General features: G+C 43.4%; 2 long non-coding RNA genes across 2 annotated transcripts; one reads left to right on the top strand and one right to left on the bottom strand.

The window, feature by feature from the left end:
- Positions 1 to 7,840: 7,840 nt before the first annotated feature.
- LOC121655719 lies at positions 7,841 to 20,693 on the bottom strand. Its single transcript, XR_006013280.1, has 3 exons — positions 20,680 to 20,693; positions 15,942 to 15,945; positions 7,841 to 8,802 (listed from the first exon to the last, which is right to left on the bottom strand). It is a non-coding gene; the product is annotated as an uncharacterized LOC121655719 (long non-coding RNA).
- Positions 9,934 to 12,788, top strand: LOC121655349. Its single transcript, XR_006013173.1, has 3 exons — positions 9,934 to 10,250; positions 12,248 to 12,331; positions 12,766 to 12,788. It is a non-coding gene; the product is annotated as an uncharacterized LOC121655349 (long non-coding RNA).
- Positions 20,694 to 23,348: the final 2,655 nt, after the last annotated feature.

Raw genomic sequence — 23,348 nt, 5'->3', positions numbered from 1 at the left:
ACAACATGAATAGGCCACCAGGCTGAGGGAAGCACCATTAACTGTCCCTAGATAAACAAAGGGAGGGGATGCTGTCAGACCAAAGACCTGACAGCATCCACATTTTAGAAACAGAGAAACTGAAGCTGCTTTTACCACAATGAGGACTGAACTTAATGCAACAGGCTGATTGGATGAACATATGTAGCAAGTCATTATTAGAGCAACAATTATGGCGCCGTGGCCACGAGACACGATTAGAAAGTAGTGGAAAGATGTGGAGTGGAAACGTTTGTGTAGTGAACTGGAACAAAAGACGGATCATTGTGCTGTACGAAGGCTTCAGCATCATTGTAGAATAACAGATGCAGGAAGGACTAATGGTAGACTAAGACACACACACGGAAACCAAAGTGGTGGCACGGCAGCCGTCCACTCCACAGTAGAATAATAAAACACAACTTACCTTTGGTAGAATAAAACTAACATTCATCCAAGCCGGCATTTATACGGGACTATTAGACGACGCTACAAGGTTCAAACATGGCACAGCAGCCACGTCAAACAGCAGAATTTAAGAAGAAGCAGGAAGCAGCTTTAGATCTGACTTTTAAATACAAAAGAATGGAAGAAAACCCGGTTAATTCACACGACAGAACTGCTTTTTAATAAAACCTGGTTCCATCTGCAGGCAGCTTAGAGGCCATATGAGCAGGATTTTAACTACTTAACTAGAGCCCGACTGATACTGGAGTAGAAAAAAGATTTTATAAAATTATTTTTGAACAAAAGTTTCTGACGTGAAGAACTGAACACTTTTCCATCCTGGAAAACCCTGATTATAAACACGGATCCTACACAGAACACTAATGAAGTACATTAAGGGGCCATAAAATATTTGCTATCTGGGATGTTTCCAGATCATGTTGACTGGAAATGAATATTTCTGTACATGTATTTATTTACCAGCCAGAAGGGACATTTTAATTTGAAATAAAAACTAACAATTCTTTGCTCTCATATATGTTTACTAATTAACAATTATGAAAAACTGCGGATACAGAATACTCCTTAAATATACTCTCTAGTCTGTTCAGTCCAGACAGCAGCTCAGAGAAACGCTGCCCTCTGCTGCTGACAGGAGGAAACACACCTTCCAGCTTCTACCTGCAGGTTAACAGATGATGGAGGCTTTCAGAGACCTGGACGGGTTTTCTCTGTCCACCTTCTGCTGTAGAGACTCGGACCAAACCTGAGAGTTCAACACAGAGTCTCAGACTGGAGTCCAGCCTCATTCCAACGGGTCTGTAGGGACCACATCTGGTTCTTTCCCAGATTAACAGATCTGATCAGACTCCTTTGGTTCCTCCAAACTGCAGGAACTCTGACCTCTCAGAGTCCTCAATATGAAAACCTGCAGCAGACAGATATGAAATGAAATGAAATGAAAAATACTTTATTAATCCCAAAGGGAAATTCAATATTGTAGTAGTAGTAATTTTTTTTTTTTTTTTTAAACAATCACATTAATTAATTAAGGGCTTTGTTCTTCAGCCTGATAGCTGCTGGAAGGAAGGATCTTCTGTATCTCTCTGTCTTGCATCGGACTTGAACAAGCCTCCCACTGAACACACTCTGTTGTTTCGTCACGGCGTTGTGTAGAGGGTGTGAAGGATCTTCCATTATCTTCGTCAGCTTGTACAGAATTCTTTTTTTGATGATCAACTCCAGCGGCTCCAGAGTTACTCCAAGCACAGAACCGGCTTTCTTGATCAGTTTGTTAATTCTTTTCAAGTCTCTGGTTCTGATGCCGCTGCCCCAGCAGATTGCTGCAAAGCTGATTGCACTTTCAACAACAGACCTGTAGAACATCTGCAACATTTTGGTGCAGACGTTAAAAGATCTCAGCTTCCTTAAGAAGTAGAGTCTGCTCTGACCTTTCTTGTAAATGTACTCAGTGTTGCTTTTCCACTCGAGTCTGTTGTCCAGCTGAACTCCAAGGTACTTGTATTCCTCCACCACCTCCACCTCCTCTCCCATGATGGAAACACATCTATGTGTGTTCTTGTTCCTCCTGAAGTCAACAATCATCTCCTTTGTTTTCTTGGTATTCAAGATGAGATGATTGTCACCGCACCATTTCACAAACTGACCGACCAGTTCTCTGTACTCTGCTTCTTGTCCATCACTGATACACCCAACAACTGCTGAGTCATCAGAGTATTTCTGCAGATGACAGAACTCAGAGTTGTACTGGAAGTCTGAGGTGTACAGCGTGAATAGAAATGGTGAAAGTACAGTCCCTTGTGGTGTTCCAGTGCAGCTGACCACCATCTCAGACACACAACCTTTCAGTCTCACAAACTGTGGTCTGTTTGTGAGGTAGTCGTAAATCCAGGTGGTTGTGGAGGGATCCACCTGGAATTTCTGCAGCTTCTCACACAGCAGAGCAGGCTGAATCGTATTAAAAGCACTTGAGAAATCAAAGAACATGACCCTCAAAGTGCTGCCTGACTGGTCCAGATGAGAGTGGGCTCTCTGAAGCAGGTATATGATGGCATCTTCAACCCCAAGCCCATTACGGTATGCAAACTGTAATGGGTCCTGAAAGGTGTTCACCTGCTTGCTGAGGTGAGCCAGTAAGAGTCTCTCCAGGACTTTCATGACGTGAGATGTCAGGGCGACTGGTCTGTAGTCTTTTGGTTCAGCTGGTTGTGGTTTTTTAGGCACTGGAACAAGGCAGGATGTTTTCCACAGCACCGGGATTCTTCTCTGGCTCAGGCTGGTGTTGAACAGGTGCTGGAGAATCGGACATAGCTGTTTTGAGCAGGTCTTGAGAACTCTGGGACTGACACCATCTGGACCTGCAGCCTTGTTCTGGTTCAGTTTCACCAGTTGTTGCATGACTTGGTTACAGGAGACAGACAGAGTGGAGGTGGAGGCAGAGGAGGTTTCAGGAAGTCCTGATGTGGAGGGAGATGAGGTTGTGTCCAGGTCCTTGACTGAGCTGCAGGGTGACAGAGTGGAGGTGTGACAGGAAAGCTGTGGGCTCATGGAGGGTGTGTGGCTAGTTGGGGTTGAAGCAGGAGGTGAGCTAAACCTATTGAAGAACATGTTCAGTTCATTCGCTCTGTCCAGACCTCCATCAGTCTGATCCTCCTTTATCCCGAAGCCAGTGATCTTCTTCATTCCTGACCACACATCCCTCACATTGTTTTTCTGAAGCTTACTTTCCAACTTCTTCCTGTAGTCCTCCTTGCACTTCTTCGTTTGTGTTTTAAGTTGTTTTTGTGTGGACTTCAATAACTGCCTGTCTCCATCCCTAAAAGCTTTCTTTTTGATGTTCAGCAGCTTTTTCAGGTCACTGGTGATCCAGGGTTTGTTATTGGGGAAGCACCTCACTGTTCTTGTTGGAACGGTGCTGTCCACACAGAAGTTAATATAATCTGTCACACACTCAGTCAAGGCATTGATGTCATCTCCATGAGGTTCACATAGGACGTTCCAGTCTGTAGCCTCGAAGCATCCTCTCAGAGCATCTTCAGCTTCATTAGACCAGGTTCTAATAGCCTTTCTAATGACTGGTTGTTGCTGAACGATGGGCTTGTAGGAGGAGGAGAGAAGAACTAGGTTATGGTCTGATCTTCCTAAAGGTGGCAGGGCAAAGGAGCTGTATGCATTTTTAATATTTGCATAAAATAAGTCCAACGTTTTGTTTTCTCTGGTGGAGCAGCTGACAAACTGTTGGAAAGTTGGTAGAGTTGCAGAGAGGGAGATGTTGTTAAAATCTCCAGAGATCGCCACAAATGCGTTTGGATGTTGTGTTTGAAGCCTGGCCACTACAGAGTTAATGACATCACAGGCTGCGTCTGGAGCGGTACCAGGTAATATATATACCGCTACCAGAATAACGCATGTGAACTCTCTGGGTAAATAATACGGGCGGAGACTCACAGCTAGCAGTTCAATGTCTCTATTGCAGATCTTCTCTTTAACAGTGACATGTTCAGGATGACACCAGCGCTGGTTTACCAGCACCGCAATTCCACCTCCCTTCAGCTTCCCGCTGAGTTGTTTATTGCGGTCTGCACGGACCGTCCTGAAGCCGTGTACAGACGCATTACAGTCTGGGATGTGTTCATGCAGCCATGTCTCGGTGAAGCACATAATACTGCACTCTCTGTATTCTTTAAGAGACCTGGTTAGCACCTGAAGATCATCAATTTTGTTAGCTAGCGATCTCACGTTTCCCATAACAACCGTTGGAAGAAACGGTTTGAATCGCCACCGTTTTTCTCTCTGCCTCGCTCCTGCCCTGCATCCTCTTCTCTTTCTTTTCAACTCCGTTGGGATTTGAAGTGTTGTTTCACTGATAATCTTGAGTTTGGAGAGTTTTATCAGTTGATCCCGATGGTAAACAAGTCTCGTTGCCATGGAGACTCACAATAACAAGTCTTGCAAAAACAGAAAAATATTCAGAAAAATCTCCCATATAGCACAGCCTCTGACCAGCGCGAAAAATCTACCCGAACAGACACAGATTGACAGCTGATGTCTTAAAAAAGACGGCTATATTGCAAAATCACAAGTTAAAAACAGAGCTACTACAATTGCTGCTGCCACCTAGCGGCGCATTCTAGAATCAGATATCAGAGCCGTTCTGGTTCTGTAGCTGGTGAATCAGTCCCTTCCTGGACTTCCTCCATCTTCTTGTGGATCATCATCATCTGGATGCTGTGGTGGTCCAGCAGACCTGATCCTTCCAGCTCAGATTTATCAGCATTAAACCCGTCCAGTGGGACCTGGATCCTGTTTTTCTCAAAGGAACACAGGACTTTACGAATAGAGAAGACAAAGATAAAGAGGAAGAAGAGATGGACTTCATTGTTATGTCACTGCAGATCAGATCAGCCTGTCAACAGGCAGCAAACCCTGATGATGTGATTAGAAATATAGTCGCCCTGACTGGAGGCCACTTTCATTCATCTCCTGTTCATTGGAAATTAGCTGCTGATGTAACTCACACAATAACATTCATCCTGAAATTATGCTGCTGGTAGTTTTATTTTCTTCTTCATGTCTCGGGGGGAAAAGTACAGAATCTCTGTCATCTACTGGTTCACTGGTACACTTCATCATCATCAAGAAAAAAAGTCAAGATGAGTCACAGTGGAAAAAAAATCCTCAAAAATATTTAATGATTTATTAAACACAGAAACATCAAAAACAAACTTGAAATTTTAGGTAGATTTTAAAAACCGCAATACAGTGAAAATAATCAGATCAAATATCAGACATTTTAAACTCATTTTAATTTACATGTTGAGAAAAAAATTAAAACTAATTTTTGTCTATCATTATGTTTAAAACTTCTAAATCAAATTCATAAAATACATTGAAGAACATAATTAAATCAAATAAACAATGATTTGTGAAAGCTTTCATTAAATTCTTTAAACTCTTCATCTGCTGTAGAAAATAAAAAATCTGGAGGAAAAAAAATCAACATTTGTGAACAAAACATGAAATTTGTGATGTGAAAATGAATCTTTAATCCAACATATGAAAATGTCAGAAAGTCCAAATAAAGACAGAATGAAGCAAACAAACTAAGAGTGAAACACTGGGAGGATTTTCATTTCCAGCATCATGAAGTGGAACTAACTGCAGCTGACATGAAGTGAACACAACATCCTGATATTCAGTGTGAAGCTTTGACTGGAAACAACATGTGGATCCTGGAAGAAGCACAGCTTCCATCTTTAAAGGACTGGAAGAGGAAGAAGTTTCCAAGGAATCATTTAGAAGAGTTTCACACACAAACTGATTGAATCCATGAATCTGAAAAGATGTTTCTGAGTGAAAGAGACAGACATGTACAGACTGAACTATTTGTTCACCAGTCAGAGTTTCTCTGCTACCATCACACTCTTTACACTCAACACACACACACCCAGGAACCAGACCTAGAACCAGACCAGGAAGAAAATCTGGAACCAGACCAGAAGAACCCAAATCCAGCATAGAGAGGATGAGTGAATGTGGTGATGAAGGTGTGGAGGTGGATCAGTGAGTCAGAGGAAACTCTGTAGAAGGACAGAGAGCCAGCAGAACAGTCCACATACACTGCTACTCTGTTAGAGACAGAGGAGGAGGAGGAGGAGGAGGAGGAGGAGGAGGAGGAGATGAGTGTTTCTCTGTCTTTGTGCCAGACAGAGTAACCTTTATCATCAGAGCATCTCAGACTCCAGGACTGATCATTTAATCCAAACCAACAGTCTGTCATGTCTCCTCTCCTTCTGATTTCTCTGTAACTCACTGATATATAAACCTCTCCTCTCCACTCGACCTCCCAGTAGCAGCGACCAGTCAGAACATTTTCACACAGCAGCTGAGACCAGTTAAATCTGTCTGGATGATCAGGATATGACTGAAGCTCCTTTACAAGTGTCACCTTCCTGTTGTTGTCAGACAGTTTGAGGTTTCTGTTCACTGTGTCCATGTGGATGGTAAGTGGACAGGAATCTGATGGAGAGAACAAACACAATCCAGCTGCAGTTATTGATCTATTGACACTTTGATGCTGACTGATGAATGAGTGATGGGACAGTGTGAAGATGGTTGAATGTGATGAATCCAATGAAAAACACACTTACACTTCCTCACACCTCCTGGTCTCAACCATGGTTCTCCAGCAGGCTCCACCCTGAAAGGAGGAGGGGGTCAGAGCATGCTAACATGGACATTACATGGCTCTCATACACACTTTGTCCTACACTGAGAAAGGAACAGTCCAACATCTGGACACGTCCACCTGATTGGAACATCTCCAGACTTGAAGGAGCAGAATCAGGAAGCTGATTGGTCCACACCCACACCAAGAAAACTGCGTTGTGGAAGTCCCAGTTTCTTCTTTCAACCATCTTCTCCTTTTCGTCTCTTCACAGATGAAGAACTCTGCAGAAACTCCTGATCTAACCAAGAGCTGCATCTTCTCTCTGCCCTGAAGTCTTATTGATCAGCTTCTGACAATAATCTCCTCTGCAGAGCAGATTGGCTCAGATTCTTTGTTGTGACTCAGCTGGGAAATGTTAAAGTGGTTCTTTTCCTGCACATGAAGCTAAATGACTGTCAGAGACTCTGTTTGAGGCCATGATGTGTGTGTTTGGAGCTGTGACGGCTTGTTTCCTACTGACCACTAACAGCTGCTTCATCATCACACTGAGGATTTGTTCCCTCACATTATTCCTGCAGATCCTGCTGCTGTGTGGACACAAACACGTTTCTTTCTAAAGCAGGAACAAATCAGAGGGATCAGCAGCATCAACTCACCACACTTCTTCCACATCTGATCCAGTCTGCTGATTCATTTCCAGTTTGAAGTGCAGCCACATCACCAGCTTCTACTGACTCCAACATCTACACTGTTATTGAAGCTGATTGATCATCTGATGGATGATTGAATTAGTAATTACTGAATCAGCAGCATGGGCTCATCAAAGCTCTAAAGTCCTGAGTGAAGAGGAGAGGTTAGACTGCCTCTGGTGGTCAGACATGGAGCTGCAGCTGCTGAAATACATGTGTGATGGTTCATATAACACTCATATCCAGCATGAAGCAGGACTGAGTGAAGGACAGAGAAAATGTCTGCAGATCTTCCTCCTCTATCAGACATTGTGTGGCTGCAGCAGCCTCTCCATACCTGAGTCTGTGTGGATCCTTCAGTGCAGCCATCAGCAGGTTCACTCCTGAGTCTCCTGGATGGTTGTATCTCAGGTCCAGCTCTCTCAGACGGGAGGGGTTGGAGGTCAGAGCTGAGGCCAGAGAAGCACAGCCTTCCTCTGTGATCAGACATCCTGACAGGCTGCAGAAAACAACACGTATGACAGAAACTCTGAGAGAACCACTATGAAACTAAAGCTGAACACCATCAGATGTTATTAGCTTTATGTCTTCATTTGTTTATGACTTCATGAGTGAGTTTGTGACAAATGTCAAATTTCCAGGTTTCTACAGAGATCCACCAATCATGGTTTCAGGGGAGTTTGTATCTTTTTAAAGGCATCAATTCTCCTTCATTCAGCCTGGTGGAGTTAGAGAGAGGCTGCTCTGCTGATTCTACCTATTCTGGTTAAAACATGTGGAACACTAGAAGCACTCAGCATGCAGACCTTGGCCAAGCCATTATATATTTTTTAACAATGATTGTGGGCATTAGTGTTAGAGTTAGAAGCTCTAAAGTTAAAATAATCCCCATCTTTCCATGGGCAGGCACAAGCCTACATTATGTGACCAGTATCTGCCAGCAAATGATTAGATGGCCATGGAAACGTGCAGCCTGTTAGCGTTGTGTCGCTCAGTCTCTCTCTGTGTCTCTGGTCTGCGGCTGTTCCTTTCTGTATAAAACCAAAATAACACGCAAATCCAAAGACAGTATGTCCATATTACCAAAGAAAATGTGCTTCTATGAATATTTTATTGGATTAATTACAATTACAGACGAAGAGGGGCTGTAATCAGAAACAATATTCAGACATGTTGCTGCTTCTCTGTTTAGGCTCCATATGTTTGCTTTCTGCTTGTCTATTTATAAAATGTAAAGTCCAGTTAGTTTATGATTTATGTGTTGATTTACAAAGTTTCATTTTCACTAATGTTCATGACTTATTTTTAATTGATGACAGTACATTTCTTGTCAATAAAATGCAGAATCTATGTTAATTTGTTCTGCCTTAGTTAATTTCACATGCTGTTGTGCAAATGGAATAAACAACAGGTGGAAATTATAGGCGATTATAAAGACACCCCCAATAGAGGAGGGTTCTGCAGGTGGTGACCACACACCACTTCTTGGTTCCTGCTTTCTGGCTGATGTTTTGGTCACTTTTGAATCCTGGCAGTGCTTTCACTCTAGTGGTAGCATGAGACAGAGTCTACAACCCACACAAGTGGCGTAGGTAATGCAGCTCATCCAGGATGGCACATCAATGCGAGCTGTGGCAAGAAGGTTTGCTGTGTCTGTCAGCGTCGTGTCCAGAGCATGGAGGAGCTACCAGGAGACAGGCCAGTACAGCAGGAGATGTGGAGGAGGCCATAGGAGGGCAACAACCCAGTAGCAGGACCGCTACCTCCACCTTTGTGCAAGGAGGAACAGGAGGAGCACTGCCAGAGCCCTGCAACATGAGGGTGGTATGAGAGCCAGACGTCCACAGGTGGGGTTGTGCTTACAGCCCAACAACATGCAGAACGTTTGGCATTTGCCAGAGAACTCCAAGATTGGCAACTTCGCCACTGGTACCATCACAGATGAAAGCAGGTTCACACTGAGCACATGGGACAGACAGAGTCTGGAGACGCCATGAAGAACATTTTGCTGCTTGCAACATCCTCCAGCATGACCGGTTTGGCAGTGGGTCAGTAATGGTGTGGGGTGGCATTTCTTTGGGGGGCAGCACAGCCCTCTATGTGCTCACCAGAGGTAGCCTGACTGCCATTAGGTACCGAGATGAGATCCTCAGATCTCTTGTGAGACCACTGCTCACTGCTGGTGCGATTGGCCCTGGGTTCCTCCTAATGCAAGACAATGCTAGACTTCATGTGGCTGGAGTGTGTCAGCAGTTCCTGCAAGATGAAGGCATTGAGTCTATTGACTGGCCTGCCCTTTCCCCAGACCTGAATCCAATTGAGCACATCTGGAACATCATGTCTCGCTCCATCCACCAAGTTGCACCACAGACTGTCCAGGAGTTGATGGATGCTTTAGTCCAGGTCTGGGAGGAGATCCCTCAGGAGACCATCCGCCACCTCATCAGGAGCCACACACACTACTGAGCCTCATTTTGACTTGTTTTAAGGACATTACACAGTGGCGTCCCTAGGCTAAAACATTCGGGGCTAAAGCCACGGATGTTTTTTAATTAGCCCCGGATATAATATTTTATTTATTTATTTTTTATTTATATAATTATTTATTTTTTGATGACATCTTCAAAGTTCAAACAAATCTCATACTGAATGCTTCAATAAAACAGTGTTTTTGGACATGTTTTATTATTACTATTGTCATTATTTATTTATTCTATTTCATTTTTTTGTTTTGTAAGCTGCGACTTTGGCTTTGGCACGCAAGTGGTTAACATGCTTCCAGGTTGCACGTAACGTCATTCATGGCGTCAGGCAAGCACCGGGCGCACAGAGGCAGCCAGGCAGGACGATGTCACAGAAAAAAATATCCCAGTTCCTTACCCCAAAGGTTGCAAGCAGTCAAAGAGGTAATGGGAATATAAATGACTTTGTAAACCTGTGTAATTTCGCGGGGGGGGGGGGGGGGGGGGGGGGGGGGGGGGGGGGGGGGGGGGGGGGGGGGGGGGGGGGGGGGGGGTGGGGTAACCCTAGCTAGCTAGCTAGCTAGCAGCTAGTTGATATTACATGGGACAAAATGATCTGGTATTAGCTTCGGTCTGTAAATACAGAGGACTTTGAGGACTTTGTATGTACCTAAAAGTAGGTAAAAGTAGTAAAAGCTTGGGCTTCTTCTAGACTAGGAAAGTAGTTAAAGTTCAAGTTGGGCTATAATACGGAGCCCCCCAGGTAACATGGACATTTTTTTTTATTTTGCGTGCCCACGCAATACTTTTGCATTCCCTCGCAATACTTTTGCGTGCCCACGCACTACTTTTGCGTTCCCTCGCAAATACTTTTGCGTGCCCACGCAATACTTTTGCGTTCCCTCGCAATACTTTTGCGTGCCCATGCAATACGTGTGCTTTTCCTCGCATGCTGCAAGTCAAGTTAGTGTGCTGGATCGTTTGTAGCTTTTGTAAGTCTTCTTTCATGGTCTTTCAGGCTTTTTCGGGTTTTATTCAAGCCTGAATCATACAGATCTACTCTCATATTTTTTATGAGACTTAAATCTGTGTTTTTGCAGGGAAAGTAAAGGACAATCAAATCATTTGTTTCCTAAAGCCACTTTAGTATTGTCTTCACTAGGTGTTTTCTTTTATTTTTTTCTGAGGTGCACATATATTGCACTTTCAGCCTCTGCACCTGGAAGGTTGTCCCTAAATAGTTGTTTGTAGTGGGATCTATTAAATTCAGCTCAGATACTCTTGTTTCCTCCATGATGCAAAATGCCCTAAAATGCAGAGATACATTAAAGAGGTGGATTGGTTATAAATGGGAGAAATGTCTATTGAATAAAATTAACAATGTAGTGAGGTGTGCAGAGATTAAAAGTAGTCTTATCAAATGCGTCAAGCTTATATGTAACCCATGTTTTTGGGCAAGCACAGTTACAATATCTTTATACTGCAGACCGATCTCAAAATAAAACTTAATAAACTTCTCCTGAGGGTGAGGAAACTCCATTGTGTCCACGGTGACGCAACTAACGAGTGTGTTGTACATCCTGCTTAATATTAAAGTATTGCGAGGGAACGCAAAAGTATTGCGAGGGAACGCAAAAGTATTGCGAGAGCACGCAAAAGTATTGCGTGGGCACGCAAAATAAAAAAAAATGTCCATGTTACCTGGGGGGCTCCGTACTATAACGTTGACCATTATGTTTATTTTCTTTTTCATGCATGGTAGCAGCTACTGTAGCTGGCAGACAGGAATCCTGCACAGCCTGCCTCCTTTACTGTAGCTGTTTAATGTTTAATTGATTAAGATCCCCATTAGCTTTTGCAAAGCAGCTGCTGTTCTTCCTGGGGTCTTGTCTTCAGATTTTCAGAAGTGACAATATATAAAATTCGCACCAAACACATCTTAATACATACAGTAAATGAGCAGAAACTCATACAGAGCATACAACACATACAAAATATAATTATGATACTAAATCGTTCATACCATAACAGACAACACAAGCACTTTAAAGCAACATTAAAAGAAAAAAAAAAAAAGTAAATATACAACTGAATAAATGTCACTCAAAGATGCCATGACCCAACACCAAGCCTGTATATATATATATATATATATATATATATATATATATATATATATATATATATATATATATATATGTAGAAATGTATAACTGTTAATTAGTATTTTTATTAATGAAAATTATTGTCCTTCACCCTGAGAGTCAAAGTTAAGTGCTAAATAACACTAACTTGTGCTAAATGGAAAACCAATGTGTTGTTACCTAGCTAATGTTAGTACATTGGTGCAAACTAATTTCAAAACAGGTCATTCATTTGATGAACTGTGGTTATGGGATTGCATCGTTTTCAGCTTATTAATTTAACACACTTTTTCTCAGATGATGATGATCAAGATGGCGCTGCTGCTGCTTCTTCTTCAAATGCTGCTGCCATCATACAGAGAAGTGCAAGGGATATTGAAGGTTCCTAATTACTTCTCAAAAAAAGTCATGGTGTTAGTAACAGAGTTAGAACTTAATATAAAAAAAGGATTGCTTGGAAAAGTAATAATTATGTTATTTTTTTAACATTCACTTTGGCATACCTTTAAGTTAATCTCTATGTTGAATTGTTGATAAAAGTGAATATCAGATCTGACTAATAAATGATATGGAAACTTAACTGGGTAAATTTCTAACAGAAAAATTATGGACCCTAATAACTGATATGAATATACAATATATACAAACGAATAATGGATGTCGTGGGTCCGTCTTCTCCTCAGGCCTATGTGGTATTTTTGGTTTCCAGCCAACAGGAAGAAACATGGTTTCTAATGAACAAGGAGCATGTCTCTACATCGGAAAATTTCAGACCGCGCTTTGCACGCTCATCTGATTTTCTCTTCTGGGCTAAGCCCCAGATGTGTCAAAATCCTGGAGACACCCCTGACATTACATCCAAGTTGGATCAGCCTGTAATGTGTTTTCCCATGTTAATTTTGAGCGTGACTCAAAATCCAGACCTCCATGGTTTCAAAAATTTGATTTCCATTGATGATTTTTGTGTGATTTTGTTGTCAATACATTCAACTATGTAAAGAACAAAGTGCTTAATAAGAATATTTCATTCATTCAGATCTAGGGTGTATTTTAGTGTTCCCTTTATTTTTTGAGCATTGTATATAAAAACTTTTCCCCCAAACTCAACTGGCTGGGTGGGCTGTGGGAGAAGATGGCGGCATGCATTGGGTACAGCAGCTCAGTGTCAGCTAACCCTTTCAGTGTTTTGTATGGCTGTTTGTGTATGTGTTGTTACTCAGATGGCGTACATTCTGCTGGGCGGACTACATCTACAGCCGGCACGAGCTCCTCCAAATGGCCAAATGGTTACATCTGACTTTTTCCGCTCCCACGACATCCCGGTGGCTATAGCCAGGACCTTGGGCTCTCTGTGGATTACCATTCCCGTGGGGAGGAGGCAAAGGCAGTGTAGGGACAGAAGGCAGAAACGGGGCTGTCGAGCAGGTGTGCTGTCGGGCAGATGAACTGAAGCATCACCGAGACCTGGCTTCATTCAGCCATACCGGACGCAGCCATTGAGCTAGCAGGCCACGACAGGAGCAGGGACTCCGGTAAGAGCAAAGGAGGGGGTTTGTGCATATATGTCAGCAACAGCTGGTGCACTAACTCTAAGACTGTAGACAGTCACTGCTCCCTGGACCTGGAGTACGTGATTGTTAAATGCAGACCCATTTACCTTCCGAGGGAGTTTACTGTTGTCATGGTAACCGCTGTGTATGTTCCACCAGATGCTAATGCTAACTCTGCTCTGGGGCTTCTGCATAGCACCATTAGCAGCTGGCAAGACAGGCATTTTGGGGCAGTGCATATTATTGCTGGGGACTTTAACCACGCTGAATTGAAAACTGTGCTCCCTAAGTTCCATCAGCATGTGGAATGTCCCACTAGAGACACTGGACAAGGTCTACTCCAACATAAAACATGGCTACAGGGCTACAAAGCTCCCACACCTCGGCCAGTCAGACCACATGCCCCTGCTCCTAGCACCAGCATACAACCCCCTCAGGAAACAGGCTCCTTCCACAATAAGGACTGTTAAAACTTGGCCTGTAGGGGCCTCTCACAGCTGCAGGACTGTTTTGAGAGAACCAACTGGGACATTTTTCACCACCCGAACCTGGAGGAGCACACAGCAGCAGTCCTGGGTTACATCAAACACTGTACCGACACTGTTGCTGTGGACAAGTGCATCCGGGTCTATCCCAATCAAAACCCCAGGATGACCAGAGAGGTCCAGCACTTGCTGTGGGAGAGAAGTATGGCTTTCAGGTCTGTTGATATGGAGCTATACAGTGTTGCAAGAGCCAACCTGAAGAGAGGCATCCGACGGGGTAAGACGGACTACAGGAAGAGGATTGAGGACAACTTCAGCAGGAACAACACAAGGCAGGGGTGGCAAGGGATCCGACATATCACCAACTACAGGCCAAACCTCGCTGCTGTCGATGGGGGCCTTTCGCTGGCAGAGGAGCTTAACCTCTTCTTTGCCTGCTTCAAGATGGAGCCACCGGAGGTAGCTGCACCACAGTCACCAGCCCTCAGCTGCCTCTCCCTCACTGTGGAAGAACATGAGGTGAGGCGTACACTGAGGGCTGTGAATCAGAGGAAGACTGCTGAACCAGATGGCATTGCTGGACAGGTGCTAAAGGACTGCGTGGACCTGCTGGCGGGGGTCTTCTCCAAGATCTTCAACCAGTCCTTACTCCAGTCCACTGTCCCAGCCTGCCTGAAGTCCTCAACCATTATCCCTCTGCCCAAAAAGTCCACAATCAGCAGCCTAAATGACTACAGACTAGGGTTGGGCGATTGAACGAATGTATCGACCATCGACGATAGGCTGAGCCATTCGACGATCGTTTATATAAGAGCGATATTAAGAGAGATATATATATGTATGTATGTACATGAGCCAACACGTTTAGTTAGCTACAACGCAGGCGCACGCTGTGGCTCGTGCAGCAGGTGTCGGGAGTTTTTTTTTTTTTTTCCATCATCCAGCCTCTCTCCATACCTGGTGCTGCCTTCTTTCAGAAGTCTCGTGCACACGCGCACACACTAAAGGACCGTGCATAACCTCCCACCCCGCGTGTGACCTGCCTCCAATTGCAGCACCAATTTAGGCTACTCAAACTTAATAGAAAGAAAAAATGACAGAAGTAGGCTACTCGGAAATTAATTACGTTTATTTAATCAATAACCACAATGGTGGGAATCAAAGACCAACTTCTTTATTTTCACCTATAACTGTAGCCTATTTATGGGGTCTTTACAGTGATTCAATTTTTCAAACTCGGCCAAGTGAATGAAACAATAGATTAACCTAAAACAATAGAAAATAAAATTAACTCCTTGGGCTGGGAGCATGTGCGCTTCCATTAAAACAATAAATAACCACAGTGGTGCAAAAAAGATTCTGGCTTCTTTTTTCGTTTAACCTAGTAGCCAACTGCATTTACAAGATTTCTGTCTTAAACTCAGTCCAATGAATTTTTGTCTTCTAAATTGCTTCAACAGGTGTTCAGCGCGCAAAAAAGTTCTGACGTCACGTCCGCGAATATATCGCCTATCGCCATTTGCTGGACTGGCGATAGGCGATTGAAAAAAATTTACATATCGCCCAACCCTACTACAGACCAGTTGCACTAACCCTGCTCACTATGAGGTGATTTGAAAAACTGGTACGTAGTCATATTATTTCCTGCCTCCCACCTATACTGGACAGTCACCAGTTTGCATACAGGGCAAACAGATCCACAGAGGACACCATCACCACCACTCTCCACACTGCTCTGTCACACCTGGAGCAGTCAGGGAGTTACACGAGGCTGCTCTTTGTAGACTTCAGGTTCGCTTTTAACACTATCCACACAGACTGAAGTCCAAACTAGAGACCCTTGGACTCTCCAATTCCATCTGCCTCTGGATTTTGGACTTCCTGACAGGCCGCTCTCAGAAGGTTAGAGTAGGCGCCCACATGTCCACAGCCCTCAGCCTGGCACTGGCTCCCCACAGGGCTGTGTGCTGAGCCCCCTGCTCTACATCCTCTACACCCATGACTGCACCTCCATTCACCCCAGCAACACCATTATCAAGAGATAAGCCCCACCACTGTGGTGGTGGGGGGACAACAACCTGGTCCTAAACACCACCAAGACCAAGGAACTGGTAGTGGATTACAGGAGGAAGAAAACGGACATTCAGCCTCTGTACATCGGCGGGGACTGTGTGGAGAGGGTGGCTGCCTTCACGTTTCTGGGCGTTACCATCCAGCAGGACCTGAGCTGGAGCGCTAACACTACTGCTCTGGTGAAGAAGCCCCAGCAGAGAATGTACTTTCTCAGACTTTTAAAGAAGAACAACCTGGGTGAGAAACTGCTGGTGTCCTTCTACGCTGCTCCATTGAGAGGGTGTTAACATACTGTGTCTGTGCCTGGTTTTCCAGCTTCACAACCGCGGACAGGAAAGAGCTCCAGAAGGTGACCACCACAGCACAGAAGATCATTGGCCGCCCTCTCCCATCTCTGGAAGAACTATAAAGCTCCCGCTGCCTCAGAAAAGCAGAAACATTTTATGTGACTCATCCCACCCCGGATATTCTCTCTTTGCACTGCTGCCTTCGGGCAGAAGATACAGGACAATTAAAGCAAGGACAAATAGACTAAAGAACAGTTTTTATCCAAGAGCCATTGTAGTTTTAAATGCTGCCATAATTTGAGTGCCTTTTTAATGCAACATTCAACATTTCTGTGCAATATTAGGGAGCCATGAATGAATTAGTTGGATGTATGGATTTGTGTGTGTGTGTGTGTGTGTGTGTGTGTGTGTGTGTGTGTGTGTGTGTGTGTGTGTGTGTGTGCTTAACTTTGCACTTTTATCTCAGTGATTTATTAATTTGATTTTATTACTTCACTCAATTTCATTGTATAATGAACAATGACAAGTTTTTCTATTCTATTCTATCTACAGCTTGAGTCCTCTACCAGAGTCCTGGGAGCTTGAGGGAAGTGAATGTAAAATGTTCTGTTTGTAAAACACTTTAAACTTATTACAGAACTTGAAACAAGATTTTAAACGTTCTGAGAGGTTCAGGATGTGGGACTGGTTACTGGTTCTGGTAAGTTCATGTGGTGTAAGAGGCCTAAATCAGAGACAACCATACTAAAACCTTCCACAGGTTTTCTATTAGTCAGTAAAATGTAACTACACCCCCCTACTTTTTAACTGCCAAATTCTGAAAAATTGCTGAAACTGCAAGAGTTAAGTGTGGTGGTTAATACCGCTGGTTCGAGCCTCGGCTAGTGTAAGGTTCAAACAGTGGCCTTTCTGTGCAGAGTTATCATGTTTATGCGTGGGTTCTCTCTGGGTACTCCGGCTGCCTCCCACCATCCAAAGATATGCATGTTAGATTAATTGGTTATTATAGGAATGAATGGTCGTTTGCCTCTCTGTCTTGGCCCTGTGTTGGACTTGGGACCCGTCCAGAGTGTACCCTCCCTCTCCCCTGTTAATTGCTGAGATAGGCTCCAGTTTCACCGTGACCTTTAAATGAACTCAAGTATAGAAAATGGATGGATGGATGGATGGATGGATGGATGGATGGACTGCAATGGTTGGGGTGTGAGATATGGGGTCATTAAGGAGCAGAGAGTGGGAGGGTCAGGATACACAAGCAGAAATGACTGAATGACTGACAGCAGCTCAGCAGCCACTAGCAAGATGGCGAGTAAGTGAGATTTTCAAAGCATCTATATAACAGAGTGGTATTTGAGGTGAAAGACTTTTCCCTCCAGATACCCCTCAGCTGCACAAGAACAATGTGGTCCTTAACCGTATCAGTCAGAGCCGTTTAGTGCTGTTTCACTGGCCTGTCAGCAGCTGCAGCAGCTCTGGAAAGCTGTGGAAACTCACTGCAGCTGCTGGAAGTTGCCGTTGCCACAATTTGAGCTGCTGTCTGTCACCAGATGAGAATCAGCAGGTAAAGAATAAAGTCCGGTGTTACTTTTACACCTCTCAAAAGCACAAATTCGTACCATTGCAGGAATATTTTATCAGAAACTCTGTGAAATACGGTGGCCGACAGGTGCAAACATGCTGAAACTACGTATTTTTATCTATTTATTTATTACATTTGGCCTCACTCTTGTACAATATTAGAAAAAGTTCAGCTGTTTTATGTTATTGACGTAAGCATAGTAAAAACTTTTGGTAATATAGTTTCTCTCCCCGTGCTCTGCTCAAACTTCCCACCAGTTCTGTTCTTCTCACTGTTGTCTGTCTCTCGGGTGGAAACACACCGCGGGCCCTAGAAACCCGGAGCACTTCCGTTGTGTAAGTGAATTTGCAGCATTTTCTTCTTGCAGCTGTTCTCGTTTATGCAGCGCTTGTCTGTATATGCAGCGTTTTCTTTTTGCAGTTTTCATTTATGCAGCGCGTTTTTGTATTTGCAACATGTATGCACCTGTTGGCTACCATAGTGAAAGAACAAACGTCTGAAACTAGCAAATTCTCACCATATAAGTTCACATCTGTTCATATGTACTGGTGGGCACGGTTTTCTATGAATAGCAAGGACCTGCCTATTTTCATCTGAAAGGATGGTTTTAAATTTTCTCATGAAGTAAAGAAGCACCAGGTAAGGCTCAAGTACAGCTCTACATCATCAAAAACAAAACCTGGTTTTACCCTGTAGTGGGCACCATGAGCCATTTTTTTTTTACCAACAAAATGCTTTTTTATTTTTTAAATAAATGAAAAAAATCAGTATAGATTGTTTTCAACATAATTAAGTAATACTGTGTTATTTCCACAGGTTTTCTATTAGCCATTAATAAAAACTCATTTTAAACTCTGACCTGAGAGTTTCCAGTTTACAGTCTGGACTCTTCAGTCCACCACACAGCTTCTTTACTCCTGAGTCCTGCAGGTCGTTGTTACTCAGGTCCAGTTCTGTCAAAATGGAGGACTGGGAGCTAAGGACTGAGGACAGAGGTCCACAGCTTCTTTCTGAGAGACCACATAAACTCAGTCTGGAGAGAAAGTTACAGACAAAAAAACAAATAATATATGTGACAAAATAATCAACCATCATGCTGGATGCAGACTGAAGGACCACCTGTAGAGAAAATCAGGTTTCTAACCTTGTTATCGTGTCAATGTGGTGGATTTTAATGCTCAAAGACATAATGAGTAAACAAGGTTTCAGCATGGTGGCTGAGAATTTCCAGATAATCAGTGACAGTCTGAGCACTTTATACAACACTTTATACAACAAAGTACATCATATACCTGAAGAACTAATCTGTCAGGGTGATGGATGGATTAACAAGATTAATCAAGTCATCATGTAGACAGCATTTATCAGATAATCTGGTTATAATAAATCCTATTAACACACCTCCGTTTATCCCTAATACTCTGATATCTTAGTGCACATAGACACACATATCTGATTTATTTGGTTGTTCATATATTTGCAAGTGCAACAAACTGTGTTCTGTTAAAAGATGGAAAAAATGCAGTCACAAGATGCTTTTGTACAGTCTACTTGGGTGTTTTGAAAGGCACTTTTAAAATAAAATGTATTATTATTATTCACAGGTAGTTTGTTTTGCAGGATTATTAGCTTTGACATTAGCACAGCTAATGCTAAGACTGTTGAAGAAGTTTACTTTAGAAGTTTGAGTATCACATCACCAAGTACATACGTACTCCGTTAGAAATCCAATAATGGATGGAAAATGTAGACCAGGGATTTTCATACAACATATCAGAAGTTCATATAGATGTCTCAGATCTGATTATTACAATAGTCTGATTTCTCCCAGTTACTGAATTTTGATGGTCACATATCTTGAAGCTGTTCTTGTCCACTGAAATGCTGAAAACCACAAACTGCAATCAATTCAATGTCCAGATTCTTAGAGTAAATTCAAAAGATCTTGGAAGATCTAATTCAGACACCCTGCAGCTTTTCACGTGAAGCTTTCCCCAAAAACTGTTCAAATCTCTATTTCATTAAAAGAACCCTACTTTGTAGAACCCAATTAGATCTCACTAAATAAAAATAAGTAACACCAGTTCCAAATGTTTAAATGCCTGCAGGAACAAACTTTAGAGTAATCAGTCTTCTTTTTAAGCTCCATCAGCGTTCACCTCTGATGACACATCTCTCAGGAAGATGAAGATCAGAGAAAATCAAACAGCACAGTCTCCTTTAAGAGAGTTGAAAAGAGACTCTCTCAACGTCTACACACCAATATTTTTTGATTTGCTAAAATTGTTTTCACCTCTGTTCGTCTCTGATCACAGAACCAAACCTGCTCTGCAGCAAATTGGAGAAGCAAAAGTAAGACAAGTAGTTCTCTGTCACATTCTGTCCTATAAACCAGCAGCAGTATATTTCTCCACATCCTGCTATATATGTACTTACAGAGCTTTGCTGGAGGCTTTGACCACTGGCAGCAGCCTCAGAAGAACCTCCTCTGAAGGAGAGTATTTCTGCAGGTCAAACACCTCCAGATCTTCTTCTGATGACATTAAGATGAAGACCAGAGCTGACCACTGAGCAGGAGACAGTTTATGTGTGGAGAGACGTCCTGATCTCAGGAACTGATGGATCTCCTCCTCTAGAGAACGATCATTCAGTTCATTCAGACAGTGGAACAGATTGATGCTTCTCTCTGCAGACACATTCTCACTGATCTTCTTCTTGATGTACTGGACTGTTTTCTGATTGGTCTGTGAGCTACTTCCTGTCTGTGTCATCAGGCCTCGTAGGAGACTCTGATTGGTCTGCAGTGAAAGACCCAGGAGGAAGCGGAGGAACAAGTCCAGGTGTCCATTTGGACTCTGTAAGGCCTCGTCCACAGCTCTACGATGGAGACGTATTGAATCTGGTTTCTTTAAGTTTGTGGACCTCTTAGAAAGTGTTTTGTGTTTTTCAAATAGGTTTATTCCAGAGTTAATGAAGGTGAGACGGACATGAAGAGCAGCCAGAAACTCCTGAACACTCAGATGGACGAAGCTGAACACCTTCTCCTGGTACAGTCCTCTCTCCTCTTTAAAGATCTGTGTGAACACTCCTGAGTAAACTGAGGCTGCTGTGATGTCGATGCCACACTCTGTCAGGTCTGATTCATAGAAGATCAGGTTTCCTTTCTGCAGCTGATCAAAAGCCAGTTTTCCCAGAGACTCAATCATCTTCCTGCTCTCTGGACTCCAGTGTGGATCTGTCTCAGCTCCTCCATCATACTTGACCTTCTTGACTTTGGTCTGGACCACCAGGAAGTGGATGTACATCTCAGTCAGGGTCTTGGGCAGCTCTCCTCCCTCTCTGGTTTCCAGCACATCCTCCAGAACTGTAGCAGTGATCCAGCAGAAGACTGGGATGTGGCACATGATGTGGAGGCTTCGTGATGTCTTCATGTGGGAGATGATCCTGCTGGCCTGCTCCTCATCTCTGAACCTCTTCCTGAAGTACTCCTCCTTCTGTGGGTCAGTGAACCCTCTGACCTCTGTCACCATGCCAACACAGTCAGGAGGGATCTGATTGGCTGCTGCAGGTCGTGTGGTTATCCAGAGGCGAGCAGAGGGAAGCAGTTTCCCCCTGATGAGGTTAGTCAGCAGCACATCCACTGAGGTGGACTCTGTAACATCAGTCAGGGTCTCATTGTTGTGGAAGTCCAGAGGAAGTCGACTCTCATCCAGACCGTCCAAGATGAAGACAACCTGGAACTCTTCAAAGCTGCAGATTCCTGCTTCTTTGGTTTCAGTAAAGAAGTGATGAACAAGTTCCACCAAGCTGAACTTTTTCTCTTTCAGCACATTCAGCTCTCTGAAAGTCAGTGGAAATGTCAACTGGATGTCCTGGTTGGCTTTGTCCTCAGCCCAGTCCAGAGTGAACTTCTGTGTTAAGACAGTTTTCCCAATGCCAGCCACTCCCTTTGTCATCACTGTTCTGATTGGTTCATCTCTTCCAGGTGGGAGTTTAAAGATGTCTTCTTGTCTGATGCTTGTTTCTGGTCTGTCTGGTTTCCTGGCTGCTGTTTCAATCTGTCTGACCTCATGTTCATCATTGACCTCTGCAGTCCCTCCCTCTGTGATGTAGAGCTCTGTGTAGATCTGGTTCAGAAGGGTTGGGTTTCCTGCTTTAGCAATCCCCTCAAACACACACTGGAACTTCTTCTTCAGACCACATTTTAGTTTACGTTGACAAGATGGAGCAAAATATTCTGAAAGAAAAGAAGAAATAAGAAGAGTCAGTAAAGATTTGAAGCCTCTGAGGAATGAGGATGTGAATATGTGATGTTCATGTGTTGAGACATCAGTAAATGTGTCATTTATCCAGCAGCTTCAATCTTTAGAGAAATCCTCTTACTGCTCTGCAGACGCTCAGCCAGCTCCTCCTGCTTCATCCTCCTCAGGAAGTCCACTGTGATCTTCACTAACGCCTCTCTGCTGCTCTTCCTCTGCTCCTCATCCTCACCCTCCAACACGGAGCATTCTGGGTAATCTGGATTCAGAAGTTTCTGGATCTTCTTCAGCTCCTTCTTCATGAAAGTGATCATGTTGTCCTCCAGCAGCTGGAAGAGAAACGATATGAAGGACACAATCAGACTGAAATCATGGAGCCAAACATCAGATCCATGTTGGACACACTGACAATCCACTGGTCTACAAAGGTCAGCATGGAGATGATGTGGACAGAAGAGATGGAAAAGTAGTTGTTGTACATGTACAGACCATAAATATGGAGTCCAGCTGTGTTTGATGCTGCTGGGCAGACTGACCACTGGGAAGCTCTGAGCTCTGCTGGTCCACTCTGTGGAGGAATCAGGAAGAATCACATCACATTCTGTCACATGGAGAAGCTGCTTTCAGCTTTTAGGAAGCTCTCACCAACACCTTCATGAAGCTCTGTGCTGAGGTGCCCTGGAGCAAGGCAGCCACAGCCAGTGTGTGCTCGGATGAGACTGACTGATGTCAGATGGAGAACCATGAGAGGAACTGTTAGAGTTTTAAACCAGAAATAGTTTTGGTTTGTTTGTGAGTCAAAGAAAGTTTCAGGGAATATTCTTTCCATGTGGAACATGCAGGAATTCTGTTTCCTGGAAGTTTTGGAAATTTTCTAAAATAAAATAAAAACTTAAATCTGCCTCTGAATGTTCAAGTAAACCAACTCAACATCAAGTTTAAACTATTATTTTCTCCATGTTCGCAGAGCACCTTTTCTGTGTTTAGGAAATGGAAACAAAGGTTTTATTGGAAGCAGCAACACATTCAGCTAAAGTTGTTAAAGAGACAAAGTCAGCCAGAAAAAGAAGCTCTACATGGAGCAGCATGTTATTTCCTAACAGTGTCAGGACTGGATATCATATGTAACACACAGCATGAACAGTAAGGAGGAGCTCGTTCACAC

The sequence above is a fragment of the Melanotaenia boesemani genome, chromosome 2, assembly GCF_017639745.1.
Source record: "Melanotaenia boesemani isolate fMelBoe1 chromosome 2, fMelBoe1.pri, whole genome shotgun sequence".
NCBI lineage: Eukaryota > Metazoa > Chordata > Actinopteri > Atheriniformes > Melanotaeniidae > Melanotaenia > Melanotaenia boesemani.
This window is presented reverse-complemented; position numbering and strand designations above follow the sequence as displayed.